Source organism: Numida meleagris, chromosome 1 (genome assembly GCF_002078875.1).
Source record: "Numida meleagris isolate 19003 breed g44 Domestic line chromosome 1, NumMel1.0, whole genome shotgun sequence".
Taxonomy (NCBI): Eukaryota; Metazoa; Chordata; class Aves; order Galliformes; family Numididae; genus Numida; species Numida meleagris.
This window is the reverse complement of record NC_034409.1, coordinates 99,314,004-99,326,608: the sequence shown is the minus strand read 5'-3', so window position 1 is coordinate 99,326,608 and position 12,605 is coordinate 99,314,004. Positions and strand designations below refer to the sequence as shown.

Here is a 12,605-nt window from a genome sequence, read left to right as displayed (position 1 = left end):
GAAGAGAAGAGAAGAGAAGAGAAGAGAAGAGAAGAGAAGAGAAGAGAAGAGAAGAGAAGAGAAGAGAAGAGAAGAGAAGAGAAGAGAAGAGAAGAGGAACTGTTACAATCCAGAGACTGACTGGATTGTAAGGCAATCAGTTTCTCCATTATTTTCAAACGATCTTTCAGTCCAGCTCTATATAGACAAAAAATTCAGGACAAAGGAAATATACCCAGAGCTTCCGTTGCCCAAATAAACCTCAAATATAAAATCTATCTCCAGTGTGTAAGGCTACAGCAAAATTAACATGGAAATGAAACACCAGGTGTCCTCTGTTAAAACTGATGGCATGTTTTGTGCAGATATCTTGACTGACTGTTTTAAGTACAAGTGAATATTCACGTAAGTTCTGTCTGCCATCAAATACCTTAACATCATTCTTCTTCATTCTCAGTGCCATTTTATTGTTAATTCATTTTTAAAAACTGAATATTTCTTTAACCTATCAAAGTTCTTTTCCTCCCTCCTCCCTTGTTCCCCCCAGGAATGTCTTGCACACTGATTTGATTTATGCCAAGACAGTGAATTGTATTTTATTCTAAATGTCAGATTTACATGTTCTGTGTACTTATTCATGGATACTTTCATCTCTCCATGCTAAATGGGATTTTTGTATACTTCAAAGCTTGGATAGTTTTCTTTGAAAAAAAAAAAAAGGAAAACCAATTATCATATTCTTATGCATATGATTATTGATATGGCAAGGTTGATGTTAAATTTCTTGGAAATGTGTGGCCAAGCTGGATCTTATTTTAAAATATAAATCCCTCTTGTATATATTTTTGAACCAAGTAAGGTCTAGTGTACCTCTTTTAATTTTGGAGGAGAGAGAGGGGAGAGGGAGAAGGAGGTGGACATCTGTTTATTCTTGTCCTAAGCTTGACTGTGATATTAACTGATATTTTAATAACTGACCAAACTTGCATAAGTGTTAAGTATATGTGGGAATCTTGAAAGTAATAAACTGTTGACTTACTGGCATGAGCTTCTAGCTAGCCAACAGCGTTTTAGATGTAAATATCTGATCCTATATGGCTTTCAATTCTGTTTTGATGCCTGTGAAATAATCATTTTTGGTCAGGAAAAACCTGGTGGAGTCAGTTGTAATATCAAACATCTGGTCTAGCCCCAAACCACTTCAATCTCTAATAGAATTAGTAAGTTCATTCAGGTAATATTCTTACTGAAAACTGCAGCTTTTACCAAAGAATTGGTACAGAATACTAGACAAGCCAAAACTACTGGATAAAAAGCTATAAAAGGCAAGATTTTTCTACATAAATTTCATTGCAATTAACTGGATTCCCCTACTATTTCACTCTCACTTTATACAGAGAACGATGCATTTTCAAAATATTAATGGTTTCTTATTTAAAATAATTAAATAATTAATTAAATAAAATAATTTCAGAAAGCATTCTAAACATAAGAAAACCAGGTCAGCTTCTTTATTACAATTGTGGCTTCACAGAAGGACGTGTGGGTTTGACTCCAGTTTTTATAAAGAAGGCACTGTATCCCTCTGGATTTGCATTAGCAAGACGGACCTGAAAGACTTCATTAGTATTAACATACTACATGGTCATGTATCTGGAAAAAATAATCATTCATACTTCCTCATGCCATAAGCCTCATAGGATGCCCCTGCATCATAAGATATTTATGAAGAATAGAAGTGTTTGGCTGACTACCAGAGATACTGGAATATTTAGTCACATGAAGTGCTCAGTAACCAGTACAGCAAAAACACATTGAAAGTCAGAACTCATGTAACTGTTCTGATTTTTAATATACTTTCTCAGCCCAACCTCTTTCCTGCTTAAAATTGCCCCTAGCTTCTCCAGAGGCTGGCTAATATTAGTCAATTCATTTGAACGAAGGAGAACTTTTCCTAATCAAACAGCTCTTAATAGGATCTTGCTCATTCATAACAAGAAAAAATGTGCCAGTTTAGAAGCTTCACAGAGGTTCTTGGGATTCTATTCTAATTTCCCATTTCAAACAATGTTTTTTTGGTTATCCTAATCCAAACTCTTTAGGTTTCAGCTACCAAAACAAATTGTGTCTGAGTGGGACTCACATGTCTATGGCAGACCTCTGCTTTTCAGTGCCTGCAGCTGGACACCTGGCACTGTGTGTTACAGAATCTCAAATGACTCTGGACGATCACATTATGGCATTTGAATCCTTATTACTTGGTCAAAAGTCCAGCTTGCAACTGGAACTGAAGTTGTTCAAAATTTAAGAACACTCTTTTCTAGTGAAAAGCGATTTGTGCCTTTTCTTAATGTTTCTGTCACAAAGTCTAGAGTATCATACAATTTGACATAAAAATTTTTTTCTTAATTCAAGCACTTGCTCAAATGAAATTTGCCAAATGTTTCAGCAGAATTTCCCAATGCACCTGTGCCACTATGACTATTAATGTACCACATGGTAATAGCAGAAGAGAAATTCTAGTATTTCCAGAAAGCAAATGTAACATTTTTTACTCGGAGTATCCTGTTAAGAGCAGAAGGTAATATAGCATATATGTGTGGAGACAAGAATTTATTGTTGTTTTAACTCATATTTCAACATTCTGATAGTTCATGTTATGAAATATGGGAAATTTTCAATAATAATACAGTTAAAATTATTTTCTCTAAAAAAGGAAGTCTTTCCTTGTGTCTACCAGTTTTATCTGGTATTATGCTCACTATTCCAATGTCCTTCTACATACAATCATAGAATCATTTAGTTTGGAAAAAAGCCCTAAGACCATCAAGCAAAAAATAAGTTCAGTATCACTGTAACTAGTAGATTATTAGTCCTAATATGATGTTAATGCATTTCTGCTCTCTAATCACTGTATTAGTAGCAAAAAAAAGCATTATACAACATGTCCTCTAAATAAATAATAATTTAAAAAACCTGCATATTTTTGCATAATGTAATGACACATGCATGATAACTAGGGTAGTTATTTTACTGGTATCTCCTAAGTATCAATTAAAACATATTAAAACTATGTTTGAAATATTAGTCACTTGAGTTATATTTTCCAAATAATGTATGTTGCCCTTAGGCTTTTAGTAGAGACTTGTAAAACACTGAAGTAGAATCTAGTCATAAAGCATAAGCTACCAATGACAACTGAGAATCAAAACCAGTCCTGCTATCCACCTCTTTGAAATTCTTCTCCATGCTATATTATTATTTGAATTGATAGTGAAATACACATCATGCTCTGCATTCTCCAAATTTGTTAGAATGGACTAAGCCTGGCTTTGACAATTACAGAAAAAGCTGATGCCTTTATTAGACTAATAAAGGAGTTGTTGAGTATTTGCTGAAGTACCAATTAATTATCATGGAAGCTAGATTTTATAGTCTGATGACCTAGTTAAAGAAACATTAATTATAGCCAACTAACCTTTTTCAGTATTGTCACATGAGGCTAAAAGCTACAGACCTCCTACAGAAACAAAATTAATATTCTTCTACAGTCACACAGATGTCTGAGGGATCAACTATTAAAATTTCTTCTGGGACTCCCAAGATAGAATTCCCAAATAGGAAAACATACAGTTCACATGAATTAATTGAAGGATAGAAGACTCAACTGTAATATCAAATGTATACTGATGAATCTCTTAGTAACAGACTGCAAAATGTAAGTTTCCTTAGAACATAAACAAGAAAGGGGAAGGAAAAGTTGCCAAGAGATCAGTGGACAGCACTCTTTTTCTGGTCTTGTGGAACTGAAGGACATTTGAGTCAATGAGTAAGCTGGAAACTTTAGAGAGTATGTAAGGTTGGTGACAAGCTCAGCTTTTTATGTGTCTGCTCTTCCAAAGGTCAAATAAGTATAGGTGCGCTTAGAATCATAAAATCATAGAATGGTTTGAGTTGGAATGGACCTCAAAGGTCTAGTTCCAACCCCACTGCCATGGACAGGGACTTTTCCCACTAGATCATGTTGCCTAAAACCCCCATACAACTTGGTCTTCATCCCTCCGGGATGGGACATCCACAGCTTTTCTAGGTAAGCTGTTCTAGTGTCTCAGTACCCTCATAAAGGAAGCATTCAACCTATAACCAAGCAGACCAGTCATCATTGGGTCTTTTTCTAGGAGCTGCTGTGAATAAGTATTTCCTCAATTGGTGGTTTACTTTTGATACAGGTTATTAAACCTTTTCCAGTTCAGAATAAGAATGAAAACTACATATAGAGGTTAGGATGATTTTTTTTTTTTAATATAAATAAATATGCACATTCTCTTATAAATTCATTTATCATATACTTTTTTTTTCTGGAAAAAAAGCCTTTCCCTTTCCATTCACCGTTAAGGATGAAAAGACACGGAATACAGAAATCTCAGCTCTATAAAGATATTTATATTTGTTGTGTACAATATCCACACAAAATTCTACTAGTAACTACTGTAGAAATATAGCTGCAGCTCCAGCAATTGCACATTTATGCATTGTGCACTACCTATCACCAAAAGTCTTGTTTTATCCGACAGAAACCAAAGACCAATGTTATTGAGGATTTGGAAGATGACCACTGAAAATAACTGGTCTTCAAGTAACAAACAATGCTTCAAACTGTCTACTAGTAGACAGACTTTCAAAAGCAATTCTGGCATTATAGCTTTCAAATTCCACTTACTTGGTAAAATAACATAGATTCACCAGGGCAAAGTTCTGTTTAATGAACTTAATTTCCTTTTACGGCAAGGTTACTCACTTAGTTGACCAAGGGAATTCAGGGGACTTGACCAAGCAACTAGTATGCATGCTATGTAAGTTTGCAGATGACACTAAATTAGGAGGAGCTGTTCACTCCCTTGGGGGTAGAGAAGCCTAGCAGAGAGACCAGGACAAATTGCAGTGCTTGGAAATCACCAATTGCAGGAAGTTTACCAGAAGTAAAAAGATTTTTTTACCAAAAGTAAAAAAGTTTACCAAAAGTGCCAGATTCTGCATCTGGAATGGAGCAACCTTGGATAAATGAACAAGAGACTGGAGATCAGCCCACAGAAAGGGATCTGAGAGACCTGGTCAACAGCATATTGTAAGTGAGTAAAAAAATTGTCCTGGCAACCTGCTATGGTGACAAGTGATAGGACTCAAGGGAAAGCATGGAGTTGCATCAGGGCAGGTTTAGGTGAGGTATTAGGAAAAGGTTCTTCACTGAGAGGGTTGTTGGGCACTGGAAAAGGCTACCCAGGGAAGTGGTCACAGCACCAAGCCTGCCAGGGTTCAAGAATAATTTGGACAACCCTCTCAGAAATATGGCTTGATTTTTGGGTGGTCCTGCATGGAGCCAGGAGTTGGATGATCCTTGTAACGCTCCTTTCAACTCACAATATTCTCTGATTCTGTTATATAGGTCATAGAAAATTAACAGCTCCGTCTGTGGAGAAACAAACTGCCATAGAAACAAAGCCAGAAACCAGACACAAAAATAGACACATTCTGAAGCTAAACATAAATGCTAGTATCTCTAGTAAAATGAACCAGAGACCAACACATCCATTAAAGATTGTGCCCCTTAAGGGTGTGAACCTCATCTACATAGGTTGCTCTGAAGGTGATGCTCTCTATTTTTTTTTTCATGGAAACTACAACAGATAAAAAAGAACACAATAACACTACTTGATAGAGAAAATTCTCAGCTATAAAGAACTATTTTTCAATATAGTCACCACTATTAGCTATGCATTTTCACCAGCGATCAATGAGAGCCTGCATGTTGCACTCATAAAAATCTGCACCAGCAGATGTGAACCACTGTTTCACAGCTTTTATGATGGTATAATTGCAAGGAAAATGTTACCCACACAGTCCATCTTTCATAGGCTCAGACAAATGGAAGTAAGAATGTGCCAAATCCTGACTATACTGTGGGTGCGGTAAGCACAGCCAAGACTGGCAATGTGCTCTATGATATTCAAACTAGTATGTGGTCTGGCATTATTGTGTTGCAAAATGTCTTCTCAGGACTGACTGTGGAAGTTCAAGCCTTCTGGTAAATCAACATTGCAACGTCGTGGTCAAGTTGATAGCTTTTCAGGGTTCCAGGAAATCCAGAAGGGTCATCTCTTTCCTATCCAAAAAGTTATTTCATAAGTTGTTTAAAATGGAATGGAAAGATTTCCTTCCCCTCCACCAGGTATCACAAATAAATATTCAATGTAATCCTTTACATGAAGGATTCTTTAAACTTCTTTTGATAAATCTTCTATGCCTTCATTTCGATTTCCCTTTGTCTGGTATATGACAGCAGAAATATTTTTCTCATTTTGTAAAAACAAACCAAAGCAACAACAGCAACAAAATGAACAACACAAAAACATCCCTCTAACTTCAATGTGAAATATTCAAATCTTAGTTTCTATGTCTATTTAATCAGTTTATATCTTCACAGCTTCCTTCTTTTTTCCCCCAGCTTTTCTAAATTTCTACTGTTAATACGACTGATGTATTTTCAATAATCACATAAGCAGCAAATACTGCATCTATAATTTTTCAAACTGATTTAAAATAACAGTTCTATGAAAAAATTCCAACATTTTGTCTGAACAAAAAAAACCACATATGTTTCTCCTGACTTCTCTGAGTAAAAAGTCATACAAAATAACACACTCATAAAATAATAGAAATAATATTCAATTGATAAAGTGGGCTAAAAACTGTGGTTTGTATGTGAATCTCTCTTATATCTGTCCTATATGAAGAAAGCAGATTATAAGTATGTGAGTCTCCACCAAATCAATAATGTATGGTGGAATTTGGAGAAAAAAAATATTAAATGTACGGTCAAAAATGTCACTCTTTGATTCTAGTGATGTTTTTGTAACCTCCAATGATTTATCTCAAAAAAAAGAAAATTAAAAATTCTGATAAAATATCATGCTCCTAAATTCGAAATTCGCTCTGAACTTCATCAAAGGAGACAAACATAAGGAGAAAACAAATTATGTAAAGACAATTTTATAAGGAGCATTGGTAAGTTCCAGTAGGGAAAGAAGTAAATAGTATCCTGTGCAAGAAAAAAGATATATATATATTTCTGTAGTTACATTTATTTTCTCTGCACTATAATACAGAAAGAAATCAAGCACAAAGCAATAAATACGTAAATACATAAATAAATAAATAAAGAAAATAAAAGTCATTTCAAATAAAAGTTTTTTTTCCTGAACAAAAATAAAGGAATTATTTTTCAATTTGACTTCTCATTCTCCACCTACTTTTCCTTACATAAAGTAAAAGAAGCAAAGAAAAATGAAAAATTAAAACAGGTCCTCTTTTAGGTTATAATTTCTGTTGTCAGAAAACCATTTTGATTACATTTATTTTCAATCACAATACCTCTTTTGTATACTTATTTCATGTTTCATAGATCATACATAATCCCCTATTTATCCAACAGTTTGGAATAAGTAATACAATTTTTTTAGAGATATGTAAAGCATTATTTTTCCCCCTTTTTTATATATTATTACAGGTTTCCATAAGGATTCATACAGCAGTTGCCACCCATTTTACTCTTCGTAGGCCAAGATTAAAAGTGTATTTTTTATCTCTTATATTTCAAAATATAAACTACAGTATCTGATAAATTGGCCTATGCATTCTGCTTTTCTATATTCACATATAATTAAGTATTCCTTTTGTACATGTCAGGCATTACTGGATTGACTCGCTTGACATTATGCACTTTTACACATTCCCGGTGTATGCTTTTTAAATTGAAAGTATTTGAGGGATAAATACTTAATGATTATATTCATATACATTTTTATTTTTTATATCTGAGTTTGTATTTTATTTTGAATATTAAGTGGGACTTCCATGCTATGTTCTGCAACCACAGAGGCTTGGCAAGAGACAACCGAAAGTACCGTGGACAGCGCCAGCATTCTTGATAGGAGTTGAAAGAAGAGTGTAGAATAAAAACATCTTGTGACATTCTAACGTTTGAAATGAATGACATGATAATATGGTAGATCTTTGGAATCTGCAGCAATTAATTTACCTGAGTACTCATAATGCATAGGATCTCTATCCTACATCAACACAATTAGGTTATGAAAAAAAAAACAAAAACACAGTGATTCTGAAAATAACTGTTATTTAAAAACAAAATCCCTAATTCTTTTCATTGAGTTCAATGAGAGCAGAATTAAGCCACAGATTTTTTTATCCTCAAAGCATTAGAGTTTGAGTTTCTTTGAAGGGATGAGTAATGTCCATTTCCTTTTACAAAAAATGAGACTGCTGAAAGAGCCCATCATAAGTCCAGTGAGGCAAATTGAAGTTGTTGATGCCCATGCATCTTCAGGTGTCTCAAAGTATGTGATGTAATTTCAGACAGGCTGCCTGAGTTTACACAGTTTAGAAACTTAAGGAAAAAATGTTCTTTAATAAATAATTGTGAAAGAGCTTTAATATAATAATTTTATAAAACTACTTTTTCTCAAGCATAAAGGTATGGTTACCTATTAGAAGTGCTGTTAGAAAAATGGATTAAGTAGGCCTAGGGTGAAGGGCTTTGTCTGTTCTCCCCTTTAAAGAAATTCCTTGGTTCTCTGTCAAAGTTGCTGTTTGTTATAGACAATGAAAATGAAGGTTAGTATTGAGTGAACTTTTATAGGTCTATTTTGGCAAATTGCATATTGGTTATAAAGTTCAGTATCAAAGATAACAGCACTGTTTTCAAACTCTGAAGACTTTTTCTCCTTCACAGTGTACACTATTCTTTGATATCACCATTTTCACAAACGTTATGATCAAAAGAAAAAAAAAATGGGCGAGGGGGAAAGGATTGTTATAGTTTAACTGCTGTGGAAGCTTCAACTCTTAAGTAAGGATTTGAAGTGTTAAGAAATTCCAGACCATTAATCAACATATTTCCAAAATGTGTAGTGATAATCTTCAAAAAAGAAAATGTGATTTATTTTTAAAGTTTCAATATGTCAAAATATCTCCTACTGTAACTAAGAAATGCATAAAAAAAACATACAAAGTGATCTTTGGTAGCAACAACAAATAGAACAGTTTGTGATGACTACCACAAGATTGTAAGGAGATAAGAAAGGTAACGTTATGCTAGATACACACACATTATTAGAAGAGATCAGATAGCCCAGAGTACTGAAGTGTGATGCAGACACTTCCATTTCTGTTCTGGGTTCAGGATTTCACTCACCTTTGCTTAAATTTTTGTTTCATAGTATTCTGACAGTATGTTGCAGAAAGAGAAAACAGGAAGTCGTTTATTATACAGGGCAGAGAGTGGTGCCCCCCAGACACCTCAGAGCATATTTGCTCTGCCAGGAGCTGAGCAAATATATGTTCACCTTCCCTATCAGCATGCAAACCTATGCAGTACTTTCGGGTAGGTATTGGCAGGAGGATGAATTTTTAGTAGTTCACATTCAATGTAGAAATGTGTTTCAGATGCTCATCACCCACTGGGCCATCCAGGAATTTCATTCAGCTCCATTCTCCCTGAGACATCATCCAACAGCATAGGTGATCGACCAGGAATGCAGAGAGACCATGGGGTTAGGATTGCAGAGCTGTTCCTCCAATGCACATGACAGATAATTTATTGAAGAACAGAGCTAAAAATCCCAGTTTCCACCCCATAGATATTTTGCCAGAAATTTGCCTAAGGAGAAACAAAGAGCATAGTTATTAATTAATTAAATAAAACATCAGTAAGCCACATAAAGAATATCCAAGAACATCATTAATGAACTTAAGAACTTTTACTTTGCAAAATCAAGGAGGACACCTGTTGTGAATTATTTCTCATGGAAACCACTGACAAGCCAGAGGTTTGACTTCAGTACATGAAGTGCATCAACATGACAGCTTAAGTATAGTTTTAGTATGTCAAATATTTAAATTCCTAGTAAGTACATTTAATTGCCAAGCTTCAACTAAATGCTTTCAGTAATTTCTTTTCTGAGAAATATTCACGTATGTTTCTGAAGGCAATCATATGGAAGGAAACACAAATTTTGTACTTTCAAGACTTTTTAGAGGTTTTTTACTTGTTTTGGCCAAGATATTTTCCCAGGTCAGTTGGAAAACAGCTAATGACACTCTGTATTTTAGGGAGAGGATAGCAGATAGTACGGAGTGGTCCTTTCAGCTCCCATTATGAACTTAACATATCTTGATATACTGCACTGATGAGAATTACAGGAATGGTATACATGAGCAAACTCATTAGAAGTGCTCAGTTACCCTAAACATTGGTCTTTCTATCCCAGTACTCAGGCTCCAGCAGCCACAACACTACCACCATATATGAGACGGCTACTGAGGAAGATCATGTCAGTCTGTCTATTTTGGATAGTCCATACCCATGTGCTTTCCAGAGCCCATTATCTTTAGAAGTGCCGGGAGAAAGGGACTCATTCCTCACTTTCCCTGGGTTTGTGTGAAAGTCCCAGTGAGCACAGTTGCAGCAGGAGTTGCAATTCGTGCAATAGTTATTCTCCTCCACCATCTTTTTCACATCAAGAAAGAACATCAAATATTTGTGCTAGAAGCTTACTCCATAAAGACTACAGCAACAATAATTTTTATGGCCACTTTCAAAGCTGTGGGTACCTGGACTGAGCAACCTTGAGCAATATCCAAAGACACAGGCTGCAGCTGCAACTTACGTTTCAGTGCACATGACTCACATTTCTCTAAGAGACAGAACCTGCCACAACCAGACTTTCCTCACTTCCTTTGCACAGAATACCTTTGGGAGGAGAGACAGTGTTAAAAATCCAACCAAATGAGAAAAACACTTTGAAATAGTCAAAAAGGGAATTATATATAGAGAGAGAGAGCCAATAATTTATAAACAGCTCAATTAATGTTTTGCGTTGTAGTCATACAAATTCTCAAATATAGAGAAATCCAAATAATACAGTTAAAATAGTTATTTTTTTAACAAAGTCCTTCCAATTATCTATCCCTTTCCTCCAATATTACACTCCTTCTTCCAAAGTCCCTCTTTATCCTATGCATGTTAGTATCAATCTTCCTCAAGAACTGCACAGGGGAAAGAAGTTGTGGCAAGTTGCCATCTCTTGATCTTTGTCTGGAGGAACTGCGATATTTATGCTGGAGTTTCCTTTTCAGTCTCGGGCTCTTTTCACACACTTTCTTACCCCAGCCTGCTGCCCTCTCCTGCTCCCAGGGCAGAGGTAAAATCTGCGACGCAAGCCCCTGTCCTATGCTTTTTGGGCTGTGTCCCCTGAAGAAACTGCCTGGGGCTGTCAGCCCTTTCCCAACATGACACTCTCAAAGCTCAGACAGGCCAGGCAATGGGTACTTGGCCATGGGGTGCCGGCAAAATCCAGCTCAGTACTACTCAAGCTGAGGGTAGTGGAGCCACCTTTTCAGACTTGACTCGGAACCATCAGCACTAGTCAAGAAAGGGAGTTTTAAATTAATCTCCTACTAGTTTTTCCTAAAAGCTCTAAAGTGTTTTGGGGTTTGGTGAATAATTGTTCTGCATTCACCTCACTTATGAGGTTCATGACTCTATAAACTTAAGACATATCACCTCTCAGCTTTCTCCTTTCCATGCTGAGACTTTTTACTTTTGTTTTGTAAGATAGCTACTCTTTGCTCTCAATCACACAAATCGCTCTTTCTTATATCTCCTTTACCCACTTGCTAATTCTGATATATCCTCCATGTAGCGATAAGCAGGACTAACGCAATGGAAACAGCGTTACAAAAGGTGAAAGGAAAATACAGCGCTCACCCGGATCGGAAGATTTGGGGCTTGCAGGAAAAGGCTCCCACGAAGGAAGGATCTCCAGGCAGAGATCCTTCCTCAGGGGCAGTCAGCCCTTAAATGAGGCCTAAGAGGGGTGGAGCCAGGCTCCACCCCTTCTGGTTGCACAGGTGAATTGCCTTCACCTGTGCTCCCAGGGCTGACTGGGTCTTTCCTCCAGGTGCTCAATCAGTGGTTCAGGCCATGACTCAGCAGTTCCCATACACTCCATGTAACACCGAGACCAGAACTGTAGTACTTCTCATGATGTTAAACACTGTACAAGTCATTCTATCTGGCGGTTTCTTCTAGCACATGCTTTGAAGAAGGTAAAGATTTTCCCTTCTCTTTTTCCCTCATTTATTTTCCTTACTATACAAAAGTAAACAAAAGGTACACATCTCTGATAACATTTCTTACCTAGATCTCTCTACTTCCTTTTTTTTAATATATAGACCTGATCTCCCCACAGACTTATTTTAAGAGATTCCTTATATTCACACAATGTAGCTGCACAATGTGTTTGCACAATGTATATGATATGATCCATCCCCATCCCATCTGAAACAGCCATAACTATTGTTCTGAAAAAGGAACTGATGTGTGTTGTATGCAGTTATAACCATAATCATCACAGAATATAAATCTATAAGTCTACCATAAATCACCATTATAAATCTATAATCACCATGATATTTTTCAGACTTTGATACTTCTGGGAAAACAAGCAAGCAAACAAAATGGTAACACAAGAATAAATAACAAGTAAAAG

General features: G+C 35.9%; 1 long non-coding RNA gene across 2 annotated transcripts; it reads right to left on the bottom strand.

Annotated features, from left to right (window-relative positions):
* LOC110392604 lies at positions 7,310 to 11,861 on the bottom strand. 2 transcript variants are annotated; one of them, XR_002434502.1, is made up of 3 exons: positions 11,822 to 11,861; positions 10,666 to 10,804; positions 7,310 to 9,712 (listed from the first exon to the last, which is right to left on the bottom strand). It is a non-coding gene; the product is annotated as an uncharacterized LOC110392604 (long non-coding RNA). The 2 variants fall into 2 exon arrangements; XR_002434501.1 differs by having other exon boundaries at positions 7,311 to 9,712; positions 10,722 to 10,804.